The following is a 24,367-nucleotide window of genomic DNA, read 5'->3' as shown; positions in this document are numbered from 1 at the left end:
TAAAACGTCTCTTTTTCCTTAAAATTACCTTAAAGTAGTATGCAGCCTGAAACTCTCTGGGCAATTCTGCAGCGAGAGGCAGCAGTCCTGAGTTCCCTTTATGCTCTGGCACCAGGCCCGAAATCATGGCATAGGAACACCTCACACAGCGAGTGCCATGGATACAAGAACTGCTCTTGCTGCCATCACGGATGACTGATGCACCCGATATTCCAAGCGCCCTGCTTTGTCCGAGGCATTTTCAGTGCATTATTTACTTTAATCCTCATAATCATTTTGTCAAGGAAGGTGGGTTTTTTTCTCCCTATACAACCATGGAGGGAATCACACGCCCAGTAAGCTTAATTCGTTTCCTGAGCTGCCCTTGCATTAAGGAAGGGAAGTGCGCGATGTGAACCCAGTACTCTCCCTCTCTGTAAACTGTGGTCTTAGCCACTACATGTACTTCACTGCTGTTGAAAAGACATTTTTATATTTGATACTGATCACAATATTCAGGGCTGAAAGCATTGACAAGATGACGTTAGGGCGGTTTGATGGAAAAAGCCACTGGATATACCCAGTGTCTACCTGTCAAAAAATTACCCATACGAAATCTTTTCAGTGATTCCCTTCTTCAATATGAATTCAGAGGAGAGAGTTTTCGCTGAGATATCAAGTGCAGTAAGTCTGAACAGCAGTTGTACAAACTGCGTTTTTACACCCCTCAACTCTAAGAAGGAGACCTGCAAAACAGTTTTATGCTCACCAGCTCGGGGTGCTTTTGACTATATTTCAAGCGTTCAATCCATTATCCTTTTTCTGTCCACGCGTAGTTTGTAGACAGTTTTGTTTTATTCAGCTAGGAAAATCTACATTTGTGAAAAAACGGACAGATTATTTTTGTGTCCGAAATTCACCGGACAAATATCATTGCTTATAGTTTTCCTTTTGCCATTAATAAGAGAATAATTTCTATGCGTGCTTCATGTATTGGGACGTCTTCTGACTCCAGGATTTCATAGAATAACAAATGGATTGTTGGGGGATATCTGAAGCTTCTATGAACAGTTTAATTCACTGAACATTCAGAACAATTGTGGGTGAGAAAAAGAAATATATCTTCCTCAATAAACTTTTCTGTTGAAAAAGGAAATGCAATTTATATCATTTGATTCCTATGCATTATGTCGTTCAGTAATTACAGAGAAAAATGAATTTGTTCTTTTTCTCGTAATCTCTAAGGCTTAGAGAGTACATGTTTCTTCAAAATAATCTTTCCTAAGATTTAAAAAAGCAGGTAAATACAAAAATGATGAATTAAAGGAGAGCCAGGGTGACAAATCGAGCTTATGATACCGTTATAATCCTCCTTTTTACAGTAACTAATTCAAATCTTTAGCAGCAACACATTCATTTCCGTTTACACTAAAGTGAGAGAGGAAAAACGTGGTTTCTGGAAACACATAAAACAGCATAAGGCTAGTGTATTATGGGACTCAGCCTGCTCTATGCGTGCGTATTTAAGCAGCGAGAGCTGGTCACTCTCCGGAAGGAACTCAAAACGAATACAATGCTAGATGATAGCCCCAAGTAGTATGTGCAGCCACAGGAAAAGCATCCAAGTAAAAAAAACCTTCCAAAACAATTTTCAAATTGCTTTAAACTTCTTTTTTGGGACAGTGTGATTTTGGTGTGAAGGTAAAGGAATCTGATAAAATGAGTCTTTTTCCTTAAAATTATCTTAAAGTAGTATGCAGCCTGAAACTCCCTGGGCACGTCTGCAGCGAGAGGCAGCAGTCCCGAGTGCCCTTTATGCTGTGCCACCAGGCCCGAAATCATGGCATAGGAACACCTCACACAACGGGTGCCGTGGATACCAGAACTGCTCTTGCTGCCATCACGGATGAATGAGGCACCCGACATTCCAAGAGCCATGCTTTGTCCGAGGCATTTTCAATGCATTATTTACTTGAATCCTCATAATCATTTTGTCAAGGAAGCTGGGTTTTACTCTCCCTATATTACCATGGAGGGTATCACACGCCCAGTAAGCTTAATTCGTTTCCTGAGCTGCCCTTGCATTAAGGAACGGAACTGCGCGATGTGAACCCAGTACTCTCCCTCTCTGTAACCTGTGGTCTTAGCCACTACATGTACTTCACTGCTGTTGAAAAGACATTTTTATATTTGATACTGATCACAATATTCAGGACTGAAAGCATAGTCATGATGACGTTATGGCAGGTTTGTGGACAAAGCCAATGCATATACCCGGTGTCTACAAGTCAAAAAATTACTAATACGAAATCTGTTCAGTGATTCCCTTCTTCAATATGAATTCAGAGGAGAGAGTTTTTGCTGAGAGATGTCAAATGCAGGCAGTTTGAACAGCAGTTGTACTTACTGCGTTTTTACACCCTACAACTCTAAGAAGGAAACCTGCAAAACAGTTTTATGCTCACCAGCTTGGGGTGCTTTTGATTAAATTTCAAGCGTTCAATCCAGTAACCTTTTTTGTCCACGCGTAATTTGTACACAGTTTTGTTTTATTCAGCTAGGAAAATCTACATTTGTCTAAAGAACGACAGAAGATGTTGGTGTCCAATATTCACCGGACAAAATATCATTGTTTATAATTTTCATTTGGCATTAATAAAAGAATAATTTCTATGTGCGTTTCGTGAATTGGGACGTCTTCTGACTCCAGGGTTTCATAGAATGACAAATGGATTGTTGGGGGAAATCTGAAGCTTGTATTAAAAGTTTAATTCACTGAACATTCAGAACAATTGTGGGTGAGACAAAGAAATATATCTTCCTCAATAAACTTTTCTTTTGAAAAAGGAAAAACAAATTATATCATTTGAATAATATGCTTTATGTCGTTCAGTAATTACACGGAAAAAGGAATTTGTTCTTTTTCTCTTAATCTCTAAGGCTTAGAGAGTACATGTTTCTTGTATATAATCTTTCCTAACATTTAAAGAAGCAGTTAAATAGAAGAATGATGAATGAAAGGAGAGCCATGGTGACAAATCGAGCTTTTGATACCGTTATAATCCTCCTTTTTACAGTAACTCATTCAAATCTTTAGCAGCAACACATTCATTTCCACATATACTAAAATGAGAGAGGGAAAACGTGGTTTCTGGAAACACATAAAACAGCATAAGGCTAGTGTATTATGGGACTCAGCCTGCTTAATGCGCATTTAAGCAGCGAGAGCTGGTCACTCTCCGGAAGGACCTCAAAACGAATACAATGCTACACGACTTTATTGATAGCCCCAAGTAGTATGTCCAGCCACAGGAAAAGCATCCCAGTAAATTAAATCTTCCAAAACAATTTTCAAATTGCTGTAAACCTCTTTTTGTGGATAGTATGCCTTTGGTGTGAAGGTTAAGGAAACTGATAAAACGTCTCTTTTTCCTTAAAATTACCTTAAAGTAGTATGCAGCCTGAAACTCTCTGGGCAATTCTGCAGCGAGAGGCAGCAGTCCTGAGTTCCCTTTATGCTCTGGCACCAGGCCCGAAATCATGGCATAGGAACACCTCACACAGCGAGTGCCATGGATACAAGAACTGCTCTTGCTGCCATCACGGATGACTGATGCACCCGATATTCCAAGCGCCCTGCTTTGTCCGAGGCATTTTCAGTGCATTATTTACTTTAATCCTCATAATCATTTTGTCAAGGAAGGTGGGTTTTTTTCTCCCTATACAACCATGGAGGGAATCACACGCCCAGTAAGCTTAATTCGTTTCCTGAGCTGCCCTTGCATTAAGGAAGGGAAGTGCGCGATGTGAACCCAGTACTCTCCCTCTCTGTAAACTGTGGTCTTAGCCACTACATGTACTTCACTGCTGTTGAAAAGACATTTTTATATTTGATACTGATCACAATATTCAGGGCTGAAAGCATTGACAAGATGACGTTAGGGCGGTTTGATGGAAAAAGCCACTGGATATACCCAGTGTCTACCTGTCAAAAAATTACCCATACGAAATCTTTTCAGTGATTCCCTTCTTCAATATGAATTCAGAGGAGAGAGTTTTCGCTGAGATATCAAGTGCAGTAAGTCTGAACAGCAGTTGTACAAACTGCGTTTTTACACCCCTCAACTCTAAGAAGGAGACCTGCAAAACAGTTTTATGCTCACCAGCTCGGGGTGCTTTTGACTATATTTCAAGCGTTCAATCCATTATCCTTTTTCTGTCCACGCGTAGTTTGTAGACAGTTTTGTTTTATTCAGCTAGGAAAATCTACATTTGTGAAAAAACGGACAGATTATTTTTGTGTCCGAAATTCACCGGACAAATATCATTGCTTATAGTTTTCCTTTTGCCATTAATAAGAGAATAATTTCTATGCGTGCTTCATGTATTGGGGCGTCTTCTGACTCCAGGATTTCATAGAATAACAAATGGATTGTTGGGGGATATCTGAAGCTTCTATGAACAGTTTAATTCACTGAACATTCAGAACAATTGTGGGTGAGAAAAAGAAATATATCTTCCTCAATAAACTTTTCTGTTGAAAAAGGAAATGCAATTTATATCATTTGATTCCTATGCATTATGTCGTTCAGTAATTACAGAGAAAAATGAATTTGTTCTTTTTCTCGTAATCTCTAAGGCTTAGAGAGTACATGTTTCTTCAAAATAATCTTTCCTAAGATTTAAAGAGGCAGGTAAATACAAAAATGATGAATTAAAGGAGAGCCAGGGTGACAAATCGAGCTTATGATACCGTTATAATCCTCCTTTTTACAGTAACTAATTCAAATCTTTAGCAGCAACACATTCATTTCCGTTTACACTAAAGTGAGAGAGGAAAAACGTGGTTTCTGGAAACACATAAAACAGCATAAGGCTAGTGTATTATGGGACTCAGCCTGCTCTATGCGTGCGTATTTAAGCAGCGAGAGCTGGTCACTCTCCGGAAGGAACTCAAAACGAATACAATGCTAGATGATAGCCCCAAGTAGTATGTGCAGCCACAGGAAAAGCATCCAAGTAAAAAAAACCTTCCAAAACAATTTTCAAATTGCTTTAAACTTCTTTTTTGGGACAGTGTGATTTTGGTGTGAAGGTAAAGGAATCTGATAAAATGAGTCTTTTTCCTTAAAATTATCTTAAAGTAGTATGCAGCCTGAAACTCCCTGGGCACGTCTGCAGCGAGAGGCAGCAGTCCCGAGTGCCCTTTATGCTGTGCCACCAGGCCCGAAATCATGGCATAGGAACACCTCACACAACGGGTGCCGTGGATACCAGAACTGCTCTTGCTGCCATCACGGATGAATGAGGCACCCGACATTCCAAGAGCCATGCTTTGTCCGAGGCATTTTCAATGCATTATTTACTTGAATCCTCATAATCATTTTGTCAAGGAAGCTGGGTTTTACTCTCCCTATATTACCATGGAGGGTATCACACGCCCAGTAAGCTTAATTCGTTTCCTGAGCTGCCCTTGCATTAAGGAACGGAACTGCGCGATGTGAACCCAGTACTCTCCCTCTCTGTAACCTGTGGTCTTAGCCACTACATGTACTTCACTGCTGTTGAAAAGACATTTTTATATTTGATACTGATCACAATATTCAGGACTGAAAGCATAGTCATGATGACGTTATGGCAGGTTTGTGGACAAAGCCAATGCATATACCCGGTGTCTACAAGTCAAAAAATTACTAATACGAAATCTGTTCAGTGATTCCCTTCTTCAATATGAATTCAGAGGAGAGAGTTTTTGCTGAGATGTCAAATGCAGGCAGTTTGAACAGCAGTTGTACTTACTGCGTTTTTACACCCTACAACTCTAAGAAGGAAACCTGCAAAACAGTTTTATGCTCACCAGCTTGGGGTGCTTTTGTTTAAATTTCAAGCGTTCAATCCATTAACCTTTTTTGTCCACGCGTAATTTGTACACAGTTTTGTTTTATTCAGCTAGGAAATATCTACATTTGTCAAAAAACGGACAGATGATTTTGGTGTCCAAAATTCACCGGACAAATATCATTGTTTATAATTTTCATTTGGCATTAATAAAAGAATAATTTCTATGTGCGTTTCGTGAATTGGGACGTCTTCAGACTCCAGGGATTCATAGAATGACAAATGGATTGTTGGGGGAAATCTGAAGCTTGTATTAAAAGTTTAATTCACTGAACATTCAGAACAATTGTGGGTGAGACAAAGAAATATATCTTCCTCAATAAACTTTTCTTTTGAAAAAGGAAAAACAAATTATATCATTTGAATAATATGCTTTATGTCGTTCAGTAATTACACGGAAAAAGGAATTTGTTCTTTTTCTCTTAATCTCTAAGGCTTAGAGAGTACATGTTTCTTGTATATAATCTTTCCTAACATTTAAAGAAGCAGTTAAATAGAAGAATGATGAATGAAAGGAGAGCCATGGTGACAAATCGAGCTTTTGATACCGTTATAATCCTCCTTTTTACAGTAACTCATTCAAATCTTTAGCAGCAACACATTCATTTCCATATATACTAAAATGAGAGAGGGAAAACGTGGTTTCTGGAAACACATAAAACAGCATAAGGCTAGTGTATTATGGGACTCAGCCTGCTTAATGCGCATTTAAGCAGCGAGAGCTGGTCACTCTCCGGAAGGACCTCAAAACGAATACAATGCTACACGACTTTATTGATAGCCCCAAGTAGTATGTCCAGCCACAGGAAAAGCATCCCAGTAAATTAAATCTTCCAAAACAATTTTCAAATTGCTGTAAACTTCTTTTTTGGATAGTATGCCTTTGGTGTGAAGGTTAAGGAAACTGATAAAACGTCTCTTTTTCCTTAAAATTACCTTAAAGTAGTATGCAGCCTGAAACTCTCTGGGCAATTCTGCAGCGAGAGGCAGTAGTCCTGAGTTCCCTTTATGCTCTGGCACCAGGCCCGAAATCATGGCATAGGAACACCTCACACAGCGAGTGCCATGGATACAAGAACTGCTCTTGCTGCCATCACGGATGACTGATGCACCCGATATTCCAAGCGACCTGCTTTGTCCGAGGCATTTTCAGTGCATTATTTACTTTAATCCTCATAATCATTTTGTCAAGGAAGGTGGGTTTTATTCTCCCTATACTACCATGGAGGGAATCACACGCCCAGTAAGCTTAATTCGTTTCCTGAGCTTCCCTTGCATTAAGGACGGGAAGTGCGCGATGTGAACCCAGTACTCTCCCTCTCTGTAAACTGTGGTCTTAGCCACTACATGTACTTCACTGCTGTTGAAAAGACATTTTTATATTTGATACTGATCACAATATTCAGGGCTGAAAGCATTGACAAGATGACGTTAGGGCAGTTTGATGGAAAAAGCCACTGCATATACCCAGTGACTACCTGTCAAAAAATTACCCATACGAAATCTTTTCAGTGATTCCCTTCTTCAATATGAATTCAGAGGAGAGAGTTTTCGCTGAGATGTCAAGTGCAGTAAGTCTGAACAGCAGTTGTACAAACTGCGTTTTTACACCCCTCAACTCTAAGAAGGAGACCTGCAAAACAGTTTTATGCTCACCAGCTCTGGGTGCTTTTGACTATATTTCAAGCGTTCAATCCATTATCCTTTTTTTGTCCACGCGTAATTTGTAGACACCTTTTGTTTTATTCAGCTAGGAAAATCTACATTTGTGAAAAACGGACAGATTATTTTTGTGTCCGAAATTCACCGGACAAATATCATTGCTTATATTTTTCCTTTTGCCATTAATAAGAGAATAATTTCTATGCGTGCTTCATGTATTGGGACGTCTTCTGACTCCAGGATTTCATAGAATAACAAATGGATTGTTGGGGGATATCTGAAGCTTCTATGAACAGTTTAATTCACTGAACATTCAGAACAATTGTGGGTGAGAAAAAGAAATATATCTTCCTCAATAAACTTTTCTTTTGAAAAAGGAAATGCAATTTATATCATTTGATTCCTTTGCATTATGTCGTTCAGTAATTGCAGAGAAAAATGAATTTGTTCTTTTTCTCGTAATCTCTAAGGCTTAGAGAGTACATGTTTCTTCAAAATAATCTTTCCTAAGATTTAAAAAAGCAGGTAAATACAAAAATGATGAATTAAAGGGGAGCCAGGGTGACAAATCGAGCTTATGATACCGTTATAATCCTCCTTTTTACAGTAACTAATTCAAATCTTTAGCAGCAACACATTCATTTCCGTTTACACTAAAGTGAGAGAGGAAAAACGTGGTTTCTGGAAACACATAAAACAGCATAAGGCTAGTGTATTATGGGACTCAGCCTGCTCTATGCGTGCGTATTTAAGCAGCGAGAGCTGGTCACTCTCCGGAAGGAACTCAAAACGAATACAATGCTAGATGATAGCCCCAAGTAGTATGTGCAGCCACAGGAAAAGCATCCAAGTAAAAAAAAACCTTCCAAAACAATTTTCAAATTGCTTTAAACTTCTTTTTTGGGACAGTGTGATTTTGGTGTGAAGGTAAAGGAATCTGATAAAATGAGTCTTTTTCCTTAAAATTATCTTAAAGTAGTATGCAGCCTGAAACTCCCTGGGCACGTCTGCAGCGAGAGGCAGCAGTCCCGAGTGCCCTTTATGCTGTGCCACCAGGCCCGAAATCATGGCATAGGAACACCTCACACAACGGGTGCCGTGGATACCAGAACTGCTCTTGCTGCCATCACGGATGAATGAGGCACCCGACATTCCAAGAGCCATGCTTTGTCCGAGGCATTTTCAATGCATTATTTACTTGAATCCTCATAATCATTTTGTCAAGGAAGCTGGGTTTTACTCTCCCTATATTACCATGGAGGGTATCACACGCCCAGTAAGCTTAATTCGTTTCCTGAGCTGCCCTTGCATTAAGGAACGGAACTGCGCGATGTGAACCCAGTACTCTCCCTCTCTGTAACCTGTGGTCTTAGCCACTACATGTACTTCACTGCTGTTGAAAAGACATTTTTATATTTGATACTGATCACAATATTCAGGACTGAAAGCATAGTCATGATGACGTTATGGCAGGTTTGTGGACAAAGCCAATGCATATACCCGGTGTCTACAAGTCAAAAAATTACTAATACGAAATCTGTTCAGTGATTCCCTTCTTCAATATGAATTCAGAGGAGAGAGTTTTTGCTGAGATGTCAAATGCAGGCAGTTTGAACAGCAGTTGTACTTACTGCGTTTTTACACCCTACAACTCTAAGAAGGAAACCTGCAAAACAGTTTTATGCTCACCAGCTTGGGGTGCTTTTGATTAAATTTCAAGCGTTCAATCCAGTAACCTTTTTTGTCCACGCGTAATTTGTACACAGTTTTGTTTTATTCAGCTAGGAAAATCTACATTTGTCAAAAAACGGACAGATGATTTTGGTGTCCAAAATTCACCGGACAAATATCATTGTTTATAATTTTCATTTGGCATTAATAAAAGAATAATTTCTATGTGCGTTTCGTGAATTGGGACGTCTTCTGACTCCAGGGTTTCATAGAATGACAAATGGATTGTTGGGGGAAATCTGAAGCTTGTATTAAAAGTTTAATTCACTGAACATTCAGAACAATTGTGGGTGAGACAAAGAAATATATCTTCCTCAATAAACTTTTCTTTTGAAAAAGGAAAAACAAATTATATCATTTGAATAATATGCTTTATGTCGTTCAGTAATTACACGGAAAAAGGAATTTGTTCATTTTCTCTTAATCTCTAAGGCTTAGAGAGTACATGTTTCTTGTATATAATCTTTCCTAACATTTAAAGAAGCAGTTAAATAGAAGAATGATGAATGAAAGGAGAGCCATGGTGACAAATCGAGCTTTTGATACCGTTATAATCCTCCTTTTTACAGAAACTAATTCAAATCTTTAGCAGCAACACATTCATTTCCATATATACTAAAATGAGAGAGGGAAAACGTGGTTTCTGGAAACACATAAAACAGCATAAGGCTAGTGTATTATGGGACTCAGCCTGCTTAATGCGCATTTAAGCAGCGAGAGCTGGTCACTCTCCGGAAGGACCTCAAAACGAATACAATGCTACACGACTTTATTGATAGCCCCAAGTAGTATGTCCAGCCACAGGAAAAGCATCCCAGTAAATTAAATCTTCCAAAACAATTTTCAAATTGCTGTAAACTTCTTTTTGTGGATAGTATGCCTTTGGTGTGAAGGTTAAGGAAACTGATAAAACGTCTCTTTTTCCTTAAAATTACCTTAAAGTAGTATGCAGCCTGAAACTCTCTGGGCAATTCTGCAGCGAGAGGCAGCAGTCCTGAGTTCCCTTTATGCTCTGGCACCAGGCCCGAAATCATGGCATAGGAACACCTCACACAGCGAGTGCCATGGATACAAGAACTGCTCTTGCTGCCATCACGGATGACTGATGCACCCGATATTCCAAGCGCCCTGCTTTGTCCGAGGCATTTTCAGTGCATTATTTACTTTAATCCTCATAATCATTTTGTCAAGGAAGGTGGGTTTTATTCTCCCTATACTACCATGGAGGGAATCACACGCCCAGTAAGCTTAATTCGTTTCCTGAGCTTCCCTTGCATTAAGGACGGGAAGTGCGCGATGTGAACCCAGTACTCTCCCTCTCTGTAAACTGTGGTCTTAGCCACTACATGTACTTCACTGCTGTTGAAAAGACATTTTTATATTTGATACTGATCACAATATTCAGGGCTGAAAGCATTGACAAGATGACGTTAGGGCAGTTTGATGGAAAAAGCCACTGCATATACCCAGTGTCTACCTGTCAAAAAATTACCCATACGAAATCTTTTCAGTGATTCCCTTCTTCAATATGAATTCAGAGGAGAGAGTTTTCGCTGAGATATCAAGTGCAGTAAGTCTGAACAGCAGTTGTACAAACTGCGTTTTTACACCCCTCAACTCTAAGAAGGAGACCTGCAAAACAGTTTTATGCTCACCAGCTCGGGGTGCTTTTGACTATATTTCAAGCGTTCAATCCATTATCCTTTTTTTGTCCACGCGTAATTTGTAGACACCTTTTGTTTATTCAGCTAGGAAAATCTACATTTGTGAAAAAACGGACAGATTATTTTTGTGTCCGAAATTCACCGGACAAATATCATTGCTTATAGTTTTCCTTTTGCCATTAATAAGAGAATAATTTCTATGCGTGCTTCATGTATTGGGACGTCTTCTGACTCCAGGATTTCATAGAATAACAAATGGATTGTTGGGGGATATCTGAAGCTTCTATGAACAGTTTAATTCACTGAACATTCAGAACAATTGTGGGTGAGAAAAAGAAATATATCTTCCTCAATAAACTTTTCTTTTGAAAAAGGAAATGCAATTTATATCATTTGATTCCTATGCATTATGTCGTTCAGTAATTGCAGAGAAAAATGAATTTGTTCTTTTTCTCGTAATCTCTAAGGCTTAGAGAGTACATGTTTCTTCAAAATAATCTTTCCTAAGATTTAAAAAAGCAGGTAAATACAAAAATGATGAATTAAAGGAGAGCCAGGGTGACAAATCGAGCTTATGATACCGTTATAATCCTCCTTTTTACAGTAACTAATTCAAATCTTTAGCAGCAACACATTCATTTCCATTTACACTAAAGTGAGAGAGGAAAAACGTGGTTTCTGGAAACACATAAAACAGCATAAGGCTAGTGAATTATGGGACTCAGCCTGCTCAATGCGTGCGTATTTAAGCAGCGAGAGCTGTTCACCCTCCGGAAGGAACTCAAAACGAATACAATGCTAGATGATAGCCCCAAGTAGTATGTCCAGCCACAGGAAAAGCATCCCAAGTAAATTAAATCTTCCAAAACAATTTTCAAATTGCTGTAAACTTCTTTTTTGGATAGTATGCCTTTGGTGTGAAGGTTAAGGAAACTGATAAAACGTCTCTTTTTCCTTAAAATTACCTTAAAGTAGTATGCAGCCTGAAACTCTCTGGGCAATTCTGCAGCGAGAGGCAGCAGTCCTGAGTTCCCTTTATGCTCTGGCACCAGGCCCGAAATCATGGCATAGGAACACCTCACACAGCGAGTGCCATGGATACAAGAACTGCTCTTGCTGCCATCACGGATGACTGATGCACCCGATATTCCAAGCGCCCTGCTTTGTCCGAGGCATTTTCAGTGCATTATTTACTTTAATCCTCATAATCATTTTGTCAAGGAAGGTGGGTTTTATTCTCCCTATACTACCATGGAGGGAATCACACGCCCAGTAAGCTTAATTCGTTTCCTGAGCTTCCCTTGCATTAAGGACGGGAAGTGCGCGATGTGAACCCAGTACTCTCCCTCTCTGTAAACTGTGGTCTTAGCCACTACATGTACTTCACTGCTGTTGAAAAGACATTTTTATATCTGATACTGATCACAATATTCAGGGCTGAAAGCATTGACAAGATGACGTTAGGGCAGATTGATGGAAAAAGCCACTGCATATACCCAGTGTCTACCTGTCAAAAAATTACCCATACGAAATCTTTTCAGTGATTCCCTTCTTCAATATGAATTCAGAGGAGAGAGTTTTCGCTGAGATATCAAGTGCAGTAAGTCTGAACAGCAGTTGTACAAACTGCGTTTTTACACCCCTCAACTCTAAGAAGGAGACCTGCAAAACAGTTTTATGCTCACCAGCTCGGGGTGCTTTTGACTATATTTCAAGCGTTCAATCCATTATCCTTTTTTTGTCCACGCGTAATTTGTAGACACCTTTTGTTTATTCAGCTAGGAAAATCTACATTTGTGAAAAAACGGACAGATTATTTTTGTGTCCGAAATTCACCGGACAAATATCATTGCTTATAGTTTTCCTTTTGCCATTAATAAGAGAATAATTTCTACGCGTGCTTCATGTATTGGGACGTCTTCTGACTCCAGGATTTCATAGAATAACAAATGGATTGTTGGGGGATATCTGAAGCTTCTATGAACAGTTTAATTCACTGAACATTCAGAACAATTGTGGGTGAGAAAAAGAAATATATCTTCCTCAATAAACTTTTCTTTTGAAAAAGGAAATGCAATTTATATCATTTGATTCCTATGCATTATGTCGTTCAGTAATTGCAGAGAAAAATGAATTTGTTCTTTTTCTCGTAATCTCTAAGGCTTAGAGAGTACATGTTTCTTCAAAATAATCTTTCCTAAGATTTAAAAAAGCAGGTAAATACAAAAATGATGAATTAAAGGAGAGCCAGGGTGAGAAATCGAGCTTATGATACCGTTATAATCCTCCTTTTTACAGTAACTAATTCAAATCTTTAGCAGCAACACATTCATTTCCATTTACACTAAAGTGAGAGAGGAAAAACGTGGTTTCTGGAAACACATAAAACAGCATAAGGCTAGTGAATTATGGGACTCAGCCTGCTCAATGCGTGCGTATTTAAGCAGCGAGAGCTGGTCACCCTCCGGAAGGAACTCAAAACGAATACAATGCTAGATGATAGCCCCAAGTAGTATGTCCAGCCACAGGAAAAGCATCCCAGTAAATTAAATCTTCCAAAACAATTTTCAAATTGCTGTAAACTTCTTTTTTGGATAGTATGCCTTTGGTGTGAAGGTTAAGGAAACTGATAAAACGTCTCTTTTTCCTTAAAATTACCTTAAAGTAGTATGCAGCCTGAAACTCTCTGGGCAATTCTGCAGCGAGAGGCAGCAGTCCTGAGTTCCCTTTATGCTCTGGCACCAGGCCCGAAATCATGGCATAGGAACACCTCACACAGCGAGTGCCATGGATACAAGAACTGCTCTTGCTGCCATCACGGATGACTGATGCACCCGATATTCCAAGCGCCCTGCTTTGTCCGAGGCATTTTCAGTGCATTATTTACTTTAATCCTCATAATCATTTTGTCAAGGAAGGTGGGTTTTATTCTCCCTATACTACCATGGAGGGAATCACACGCCCAGTAAGCTTAATTCGTTTCCTGAGCTTCCCTTGCATTAAGGACGGGAAGTGCGCGATGTGAACCCAGTACTCTCCCTCTCTGTAAACTGTGGTCTTAGCCACTACATGTACTTCACTGCTGTTGAAAAGACATTTTTATATTTGATACTGATCACAATATTCAGGGCTGAAAGCATTGACAAGATGACGTTAGGGCAGTTTGATGGAAAAAGCCACTGCATATACCCAGTGTCTACCTGTCAAAAAATTACCCATACGAAATCTTTTCAGTGATTCCCTTCTTCAATATGAATTCAGAGGAGAGAGTTTTCGCTGAGATATCAAGTGCAGTAAGTCTGAACAGCAGTTGTACAAACTGCGTTTTTACACCCCTCAACTCTAAGAAGGAGACCTGCAAAACAGTTTTATGCTCACCAGCTCGGGGTGCTTTTGACTATATTTCAAGCGTTCAATCCATTATCCTTTTTTTGTCCACGCGTAATTTGTAGACACCTTTTGTTTATTCAGCTAGGAAAATCTACATTTGTGAAAAAACGGACAGATTATTTTTGTGTCCGAAATTCACCGGACAAATATCATTGCTTATAGTTTTCCTTTTGCCATTAATAAGAGAATAATTTCTACGCGTGCTTCATGTATTGGGACGTCTTCTGACTCCAGGATTTCATAGAATAACAAATGGATTGTTGGGGGATATCTGAAGCTTCTATGAACAGTTTAATTCACTGAACATTCAGAACAATTGTGGGTGAGAAAAAGAAATATATCTTCCTCAATAAACTTTTCTTTTGAAAAAGGAAATGCAATTTATATCATTTGATTCCTATGCATTATGTCGTTCAGTAATTGCAGAGAAAAATGAATTTGTTCTTTTTCTCGTAATCTCTAAGGCTTAGAGAGTACATGTTTCTTCAAAATAATCTTTCCTAAGATTTAAAAAAGCAGGTAAATACAAAAATGATGAATTAAAGGAGAGCCAGGGTGACAAATCGAGCTTATGATACCGTTATAATCCTCCTTTTTACAGTAACTAATTCAAATCTTTAGCAGCAACACATTCATTTCCATTTACACTAAAGTGAGAGAGGAAAAACGTGGTTTCTGGAAACACATAAAACAGCATAAGGCTAGTGAATTATGGGACTCAGCCTGCTCAATGCGTGCGTATTTAAGCAGCGAGAGCTGGTCACCCTCCGGAAGGAACTCAAAACGAATACAATGCTAGATGAGAGCCCCAAGTAGTATGTCCAGCCACAGGAAAAGCATCCCAGTAAATTAAATCTTCCAAAACAATTTTCAAATTGCTGTAAACTTCTTTTTTGGATAGTATGCCTTTGGTGTGAAGGTTAAGGAAACTGATAAAACGTCTCTTTTTCCTTAAAATTACCTTAAAGTAGTATGCAGCCTGAAACTCTCTGGGCAATTCTGCAGCGAGAGGCAGCAGTCCTGAGTTCCCTTTATGCTCTGGCACCAGGCCCGAAATCATGGCATAGGAACACCTCACACAGCGAGTGCCATGGATACAAGAACTGCTCTTGCTGCCATCACGGATGACTGATGCACCCGATATTCCAAGCGCCCTGCTTTGTCCGAGGCATTTTCAGTGCATTATTTACTTTAATCCTCATAATCATTTTGTCAAGGAAGGTGGGTTTTATTCTCCCTATACTACCATGGAGGGAATCACACGCCCAGTAAGCTTAATTCGTTTCCTGAGCTTCCCTTGCATTAAGGACGGGAAGTGCGCGATGTGAACCCAGTACTCTGCCTCTCTGTAAACTGTGGTCTTAGCCACTACATGTACTTCACTGCTGTTGAAAAGACATTTTTATATTTGATACTGATCACAATATTCAGGGCTGAAAGCATTGACAAGATGACGTTAGGGCAGTTTGATGGAAAAAGCCACTGCATATACCCAGTGTCTACCTGTCAAAAAATTACCCATACGAAATCTTTTCAGTGATTCCCTTCTTCAATATGAATTCAGAGGAGAGAGTTTTCGCTGAGATATCAAGTGCAGTAAGTCTGAACAGCAGTTGTACAAACTGCGTTTTTACACCCCTCAACTCTAAGAAGGAGACCTGCAAAACAGTTTTATGCTCACCAGCTCGGGGTGCTTTTGACTATATTTCAAGCGTTCAATCCATTATCCTTTTTTTGTCCACGCGTAATTTGTAGACACCTTTTGTTTATTCAGCTAGGAAAATCTACATTTGTGAAAAAACGGACAGATTATTTTTGTGTCCGAAATTCACCGGACAAATATCATTGCTTATAGTTTTCCTTTTGCCATTAATAAGAGAATAATTTCTATGCGTGCTTCATGTATTGGGACGTCTTCTGACTCCAGGATTTCATAGAATAACAAATGGATTGTTGGGGGATATCTGAAGCTTCTATGAACAGTTTAATTCACTGAACATTCAGAACAATTGTGGGTGAGAAAAAGAAATATATCTTCCTCAATAAACTTTTCTTTTGAAAAAGGAAATGCAATTTATATCATTTGATTCCTATGCATTATGTCGTTCAGTAATTGCAGAGAAAAATGAATTTGTTCTTTTTCTCGTAATCTCTAAGGCTTAGAGAGTACATGTTTCTTCAAAATAATCTTTCCTAAGATTTAAAAAAGCAGGTAAATACAAAAATGATGAATTAAAGGAGAGCCAGGGTGACAAATCGAGCTTATGATACCGTTATAATCCTCCTTTTTACAGTAACTAATTCAAATCTTTAGCAGCAACACATTCATTTCCATTTACACTAAAGTGAGAGAGGAAAAACGTGGTTTCTGGAAACACATAAAACAGCATAAGGCTAGTGAATTATGGGACTCAGCCTGCTCAATGCGTGCGTATTTAAGCAGCGAGAGCTGGTCACCCTCCGGAAGGAACTCAAAACGAATACAATGCTAGATGATAGCCCCAAGTAGTATGTGCAGCCACAGGAAAAGCATCCAAGTAAAAAAAATCTTCCAAAACAATTTTCAAATTGCTTTCAACTTCTTTTTTGGGACAGTATGATTTTGGTGTGAAGGTAAAGGAATCTGATAAAATGACTCTTTTTCCTTAAAATTATCTTAAAGTAGTATGCAGCCTGAAACTCCCTGGGCACGTCTGCAGCGAGAGGCAGCAGTCCGGAGTTCCCTTTATGCTCTGGCACCAGGCCCGAAATCATGGCATAGGAACACCTCACACAGCGAGTGCCATGGATACAAGAACTGCTCTTGCTGCCATCACGGATGACTGATGCACCCGATATTCCAAGCGCCCTGCTTTGTCCGAGGCATTTTCAGTGCATTATTTACTTTAATCCTCATAATCATTTTGTCAAGGAAGGTGGGTTTTATTCTCCCTATACTACCATGGAGGGAATCACACGCCCAGTAAGCTTAATTCGTTTCCTGAGCTTCCCTTGCATTAAGGACGGGAAGTGCGCGATGTGAACCCAGTACTCTCCCTCTCTGTAAACTGTGGTCTTAGCCACTACATGTACTTCACTGCTGTTGAAAAGACATTTTTATATTTGATACTGATCACAATATTCAGGGCTGAAAGCATTGACAAGATGACGTTAGGGCAGTTTGATGGAAAAAGCCACTGCATATACCCAGTGTCTACCTGTCAAAAAATTACCCATACGAAATCTTTTCAGTGATTCCCTTCTTCAATATGAATTCAGAGGAGAGAGTTTTCGCTGAGATATCAAGTGCAGTAAGTCTGAACAGCAGTTGTACAAACTGCGTTTTTACACCCCTCAACTCTAAGAAGGAGACCTGCAAAACAGTTTTATGCTCACCAGCTCGGGGTGCTTTTGACTATATTTCAAGCGTTCAATCCATTATCCTTTTTTTGTCCACGCGTAATTTGTAGACACCTTTTGTTTATTCAGCTAGGAAAATCTACATTTGTGAAAAAACGGACAGATTATTTTTGTGTCCGAAATTCACCGGACAAATATCATTGCTTATAGTTTTCCTTTTGCCATTAATAAGAGAATAATTTCTATGCGTGCTTCATGTATTGGGACGTCTTCTGACTCCAGGATTTCATAGAATAACAAATGGATTGTTGGGGGATATCTGAAGCTTCTATGAACAGTTTAATTCACTGAACATTCAGAACAATTGTGGGTGAGAAAAAGAAATATATCTTCCTCAATAAACTTTTCTTTTGAAAAAGGAAATGCAATTTATATCATTTGATTCCTATGCATTATGTCGTTCAGTAATTGCAGAGAAAAATGAATTTGTTCTTTTTCTCGTAATCTCTAAGGCTTAGAGAGTACATGTTTCTTCAAAATAATCTTTCCTAAGATTTAAAAAAGCAGGTAAATACAAAAATGATGAATTAAAGGAGAGCCAGGGTGACAAATCGAGCTTATGATACCGTTATAATCCTCCTTTTTACAGTAACTAATTCAAATCTTTAGCAGCAACACATTCATTTCCATTTACACTAAAGTGAGAGAGGAAAAACGTGGTTTCTGGAAACACATAAAACAGCATAAGGCTAGTGAATTATGGGACTCAGCCTGCTCAATGCGTGCGTATTTAAGCAGCGAGAGCTGGTCACTCTCCGGAAGGACCTCAAAACGAATACAATGCTACACGACTTTATTGATAGCCCCAAGTAGTATGTCCAGCCACAGGAAAAGCATCCCAGTAAATTAAATCTTCCAAAACAATTTTCAAATTGCTGTAAACTTCTTTTTTGGATAGTATGCCTTTGGTGTGAAGGTTAAGGAAACTGATAAAACGTCTCTTTTTCCTTAAAATTACCTTAAAGTAGTATGCAGCCTGAAACTCTCTGGGCAATTCTGCAGCGAGAGGCAGCAGTCCTGAGTTCCCTTTATGCTCTGGCACCAGGCCCGAAATCATGGCATAGGAACACCTCACACAGCGAGTGCCATGGATACAAGAACTGCTCTTGCTGCCATCACGGATGACTGATGCACCCGATATTCCAAGCGCCCTGCTTTGTCCGAGGCATTTTCAGTGCATTATTTACTTTAATCCTCATAATCATTTTGTCAAGGAAGGTGGGTTTTATTCTCCCTATACTACCATGGAGGGAATCACACGCCCAGTAAGCTTAATTCGTTTCCTGAGCTTCCCTTGCATTAAGGACGGGAAGTGCGCGATGTGAACCCAGTACTCTGCCTCTCTGTAAACTGTGGTCTTAGCCACTACATGTACTTCACTGCTGTTGAAAAGACATTTTTATATTTGATACTGATCACAATATTCAGGGCTGAAAGCATTGACAAGATGACGTTAGGGCAGTTTGATGGAAAAAGCCACTGCATATACCCAGTGTCTACCTGTCAAAAAATTACCCATACGAAATCTTTTCAGTGATTCCCTTCTTCAATATGAATTCAGAGGAGAGAGTTTTCGCTGAGATATCAAGTGCAGTAAGTCTGAACAGCAGTTGTACAAACTGCGTTTTTACACCCCTCAACTCTAAGAAGGAGACCTGCAAAACAGTTTTATGCTCACCAGCTCGGGGTGCTTTTGACTATATTTCAAGCGTTCAATCCATTATCCTTTTTTTGTCCACGCGTAATTTGTAGACACCTTTTGTTTATTCAGCTAGGAAAATCTACATTTGTGAAAAAACGGACAGATTATTTTTGTGTCCGAAATTCACCGGACAAATATCATTGCTTATAGTTTTCCTTTTGCCATTAATAAGAGAATAATTTCTATGCGTGCTTCATGTATTGGGACGTCTTCTGACTCCAGGATTTCATAGAATAACAAATGGATTGTTGGGGGATATCTGAAGCTTCTATGAACAGTTTAATTCACTGAACATTCAGAACAATTGTGGGTGAGAAAAAGAAATATATCTTCCTCAATAAACTTTTCTTTTGAAAAAGGAAATGCAATTTATATCATTTGATTCCTATGCATTATGTCGTTCAGTAATTGCAGAGAAAAATGAATTTGTTCTTTTTCTCGTAATCTCTAAGGCTTAGAGAGTACATGTTTCTTCAAAATAATCTTTCCTAAGATTTAAAAAAGCAGGTAAATACAAAAATGATGAATTAAAGGAGAGCCAGGGTGACAAATCGAGCTTATGATACCGTTATAATCCTCCTTTTTACAGTAACTAATTCAAATCTTTAGCAGCAACACATTCATTTCCATTTACACTAAAGTGAGAGAGGAAAAACGTGGTTTCTGGAAACACATAAAACAGCATAAGGCTAGTGAATTATGGGACTCAGCCTGCTCAATGCGTGCGTATTTAAGCAGCGAGAGCTGGTCACCCTCCGGAAGGAACTCAAAACGAATACAATGCTAGATGATAGCCCCAAGTAGTATGTGCAGCCACAGGAAAAGCATCCAAGTAAAAAAAATCTTCCAAAACAATTTTCAAATTGCTTTCAACTTCTTTTTTGGGACAGTATGATTTTGGTGTGAAGGTAAAGGAATCTGATAAAATGACTCTTTTTCCTTAAAATTATCTTAAAGTAGTATGCAGCCTGAAACTCCCTGGGCACGTCTGCAGCGAGAGGCAGCAGTCCCGAGTGCCCTTTATGCTGTGCCACCAGGCCCGAAATCATGGCATAGGAACACCTCACACAACGGGTGCCGTGGATACCAGAACTGCTCTTGCTGCCATCACGGATGAATGAGGCACCCGACATTCCAAGAGCCATGCTTTGTCCGAGGCATTTTCAATGCATTATTTACTTGAATCCTCATAATCATTTTGTCAAGGAAGCTGGGTTTTACTCTCCCTATATTACCATGGAGGGTATCACACGCCCAGTAAGCTTAATTCGTTTCCTGAGCTGCCCTTGCATTAAGGAACGGAACTGCGCGATGTGAACCCAGTACTCTCCCTCTCTGTAACCTGTGGTCTTAGCCACTACATGTACTTCACTGCTGTTGAAAAGACATTTTTATATTTGATACTGATCACAATATTCAGGACTGAAAGCATAGTCATGATGACGTTATGGCAGGTTTGTGGACAAAGCCAATGCATATACCCGGTGTCTACAAGTCAAAAAATTACTAATACGAAATCTGTTCAGTGATTCCCTTCTTCAATATGAATTCAGAGGAGAGAGTTTTTGCTGAGATGTCAAATGCAGGCAGTTTGAACAGCAGTTGTACTTACTGCGTTTTTACACCCTACAACTCTAAGAAGGAAACCTGCAAAACAGTTTTATGCTCACCAGCTTGGGGTGCTTTTGATTAAATTTCAAGCGTTCAATCCAGTAACCTTTTTTGTCCACGCGTAATTTGTACACAGTTTTGTTTTATTCAGCTAGGAAAATCTACATTTGTCAAAAAACGGACAGATGATTTTGGTGTCCAAAATTCACCGGACAAATATCATTGTTTATAATTTTCATTTGGCATTAATAAAAGAATAATTTCTATGTGCGTTTCGTGAATTGGGACGTCTTCTGACTCCAGGGTTTCATAGAATGACAAATGGATTGTTGGGGGAAATCTGAAGCTTGTATTAAAAGTTTAATTCACTGAACATTCAGAACAATTGTGGGTGAGACAAAGAAATATATCTTCCTCAATAAACTTTTCTTTTGAAAAAGGAAAAACAAATTATATCATTTGAATAATATGCTTTATGTCGTTCAGTAATTACACGGAAAAAGGAATTTGTTCTTTTTCTCTTAATCTCTAAGGCTTAGAGAGTACATGTTTCTTGTATATAATCTTTCCTAACATTTAAAGAAGCAGCTAAATAGAAGAATGATGAATGAAAGGAGAGCCATGGTGACAAATCGAGCTTTTGATACCGTTATAATCCTCCTTTTTACAGTAACTCATTCAAATCTTTAGCAGCAACACATTCATTTCCATATATACTAAAATGAGAGAGGGAAAACGTGGTTTCCGGAAACACATAAAACAGCATAAGGCTAGTGTATTATGGGACTCAGCCTGCTTAATGCGCATTTAAGCAGCGAGAGCTGGTCACTCTCCGGAAGGACCTCAAAACGAATACAATGCTACACGACTTTATTGATAGCCCCAAGTAGTATGTCCAGCCACAGGAAAAGCATCCCAGTAAATTAAATCTTCCAAAACAATTTTCAAATTGCTGTAAACTTCTTTTTTGGATAGTATGCCTTTGGTGTGAAGGTTAAGGAAACTGATAAAACGTCTCTTTTTCCTTAAAATTACCTTAAAGTAGTATGCAGCCTGAAACTCTCTGGGCAATTCTGCAGCGAGAGGCAGCAGTCCTGAGTTCCCTTTATGCTCTGGCACCAGGCCCGAAATCATGGCATAGGAACACCTCACACAGCGAGTGCCATGGATACAAGAACTGCTCTTGCTGCCATCACGGATGACTGATGCACCCGATATTCCAAGCGCCCTGCTTTGTCCGAGGCATTTTCAGTGCATTATTTACTTTAATCCTCATAATCATTTTGTCAAGGAAGGTGGGTTTTATTCTCCCTATACTACCATGGAGGGAATCACACGCCCAGTAAGCTTAATTCGTTTCCTGAGCTTCCCTTGCATTAAGGACGGGAAGTGCGCGATGTGAACCCAGTACTCTGCCTCTCTGTAAACTGTGGTCTTAGCCACTACATGTACTTCACTGCTGTTGAAAATACATTTTTATATTTGATACTGATCACAATATTCAGGGCTGAAAGCATTGACAAGATGACGTTAGGGCAGTTTGATGGAAAAAGCCACTGCATATACCCAGTGTCTACCTGTCAAAAAATTACCCATACGAAATCTTTTCAGTGATTCCCTTCTTCAATATGAATTCAGAGGAGAGAGTTTTCGCTGAGATATCAAGTGCAGTAAGTCTGAACAGCAGTTGTACAAACTGCGTTTTTACACCCCTCAACTCTAAGAAGGAGACCTGCAAAACAGTTTTATGCTCACCAGCTCGGGGTGCTTTTGACTATATTTCAAGCGTTCAATCCATTATCCTTTTTTTGTCCACGCGTAATTTGTAGACACCTTTTGTTTATTCAGCTAGGAAAATCTACATTTGTGAAAAAACGGACAGATTATTTTTGTGTCCGAAATTCACCGGACAAATATCATTGCTTATAGTTTTCCTTTTGCCATTAATAAGAGAATAATTTCTATGCGTGCTTCATGTATTGGGACGTCTTCTGACTCCAGGATTTCATAGAATAACAAATGGATTGTTGGGGGATATCTGAAGCTTCTATGAACAGTTTAATTCACTGAACATTCAGAACAATTGTGGGTGAGAAAAAGAAATATATCTTCCTCAATAAACTTTTCTTTTGAAAAAGGAAATGCAATTTATATCATTTGATTCCTATGCATTATGTCGTTCAGTAATTGCAGAGAAAAATGAATTTGTTCTTTTTCTCGTAATCTCTAAGGCTTAGAGAGTACATGTTTCTTCAAAATAATCTTTCCTAAGATTTAAAAAAGCAGGTAAATACAAAAATGATGAATTAAAGGAGAGCCAGGGTGACAAATCGAGCTTATGATACCGTTATAATCCTCCTTTTTACAGTAACTAATTCAAATCTTTAGCAGCAACACATTCATTTCCATTTACACTAAAGTGAGAGAGGAAAAACGTGGTTTCTGGAAACACATAAAACAGCATAAGGCTAGTGAATTATGGGACTCAGCCTGCTCAATGCGTGCGTATTTAAGCAGCGAGAGCTGGTCACCCTCCGGAAGGAACTCAAAACGAATACAATGCTAGATGATAGCCCCAAGTAGTATGTGCAGCCACAGGAAAAGCATCCAAGTAAAAAAAATCTTCCAAAACAATTTTCAAATTGCTTTCAACTTCTTTTTTGGGACAGTATGATTTTGGTGTGAAGGTAAAGGAATCTGATAAAATGACTCTTTTTCCTTAAAATTATCTTAAAGTAGTATGCAGCCTGAAACTCCCTGGGCACGTCTGCAGCGAGAGGCAGCAGTCCCGAGTGCCCTTTATGCTGTGCCACCAGGCCCGAAATCATGGCATAGGAACACCTCACACAACGGGTGCCGTGGATACCAGAACTGCTCTTGCTGCCATCACGGATGAATGAGGCACCCGACATTCCAAGAGCCATGCTTTGTCCGAGGCATTTTCAATGCATTATTTACTTGAATCCTCATAATCATTTTGTCAAGGAAGCTGGGTTTTACTCTCCCTATATTACCATGGAGGGTATCACACGCCCAGTAAGCTTAATTCGTTTCCTGAGCTGCCCTTGCATTAAGGAACGGAACTGCGCGATGTGAACCCAGTACTCTCCCTCTCTGTAACCTGTGGTCTTAGCCACTACATGTACTTCACTGCTGTTGAAAAGACATTTTTATATTTGATACTGATCACAATATTCAGGACTGAAAGCATAGTCATGATGACGTTATGGCAGGTTTGTGGACAAAGCCAATGCATATACCCGGTGTCTACAAGTCAAAAAATTACTAATACGAAATCTGTTCAGTGATTCCCTTCTTCAATATGAATTCA

The sequence above is a fragment of the Manis javanica genome, chromosome 1 (genome assembly GCF_040802235.1).
Source record: "Manis javanica isolate MJ-LG chromosome 1, MJ_LKY, whole genome shotgun sequence".
Lineage (NCBI taxonomy): Eukaryota > Metazoa > Chordata > Mammalia > Pholidota > Manidae > Manis > Manis javanica.
This window is presented reverse-complemented; position numbering follows the sequence as displayed.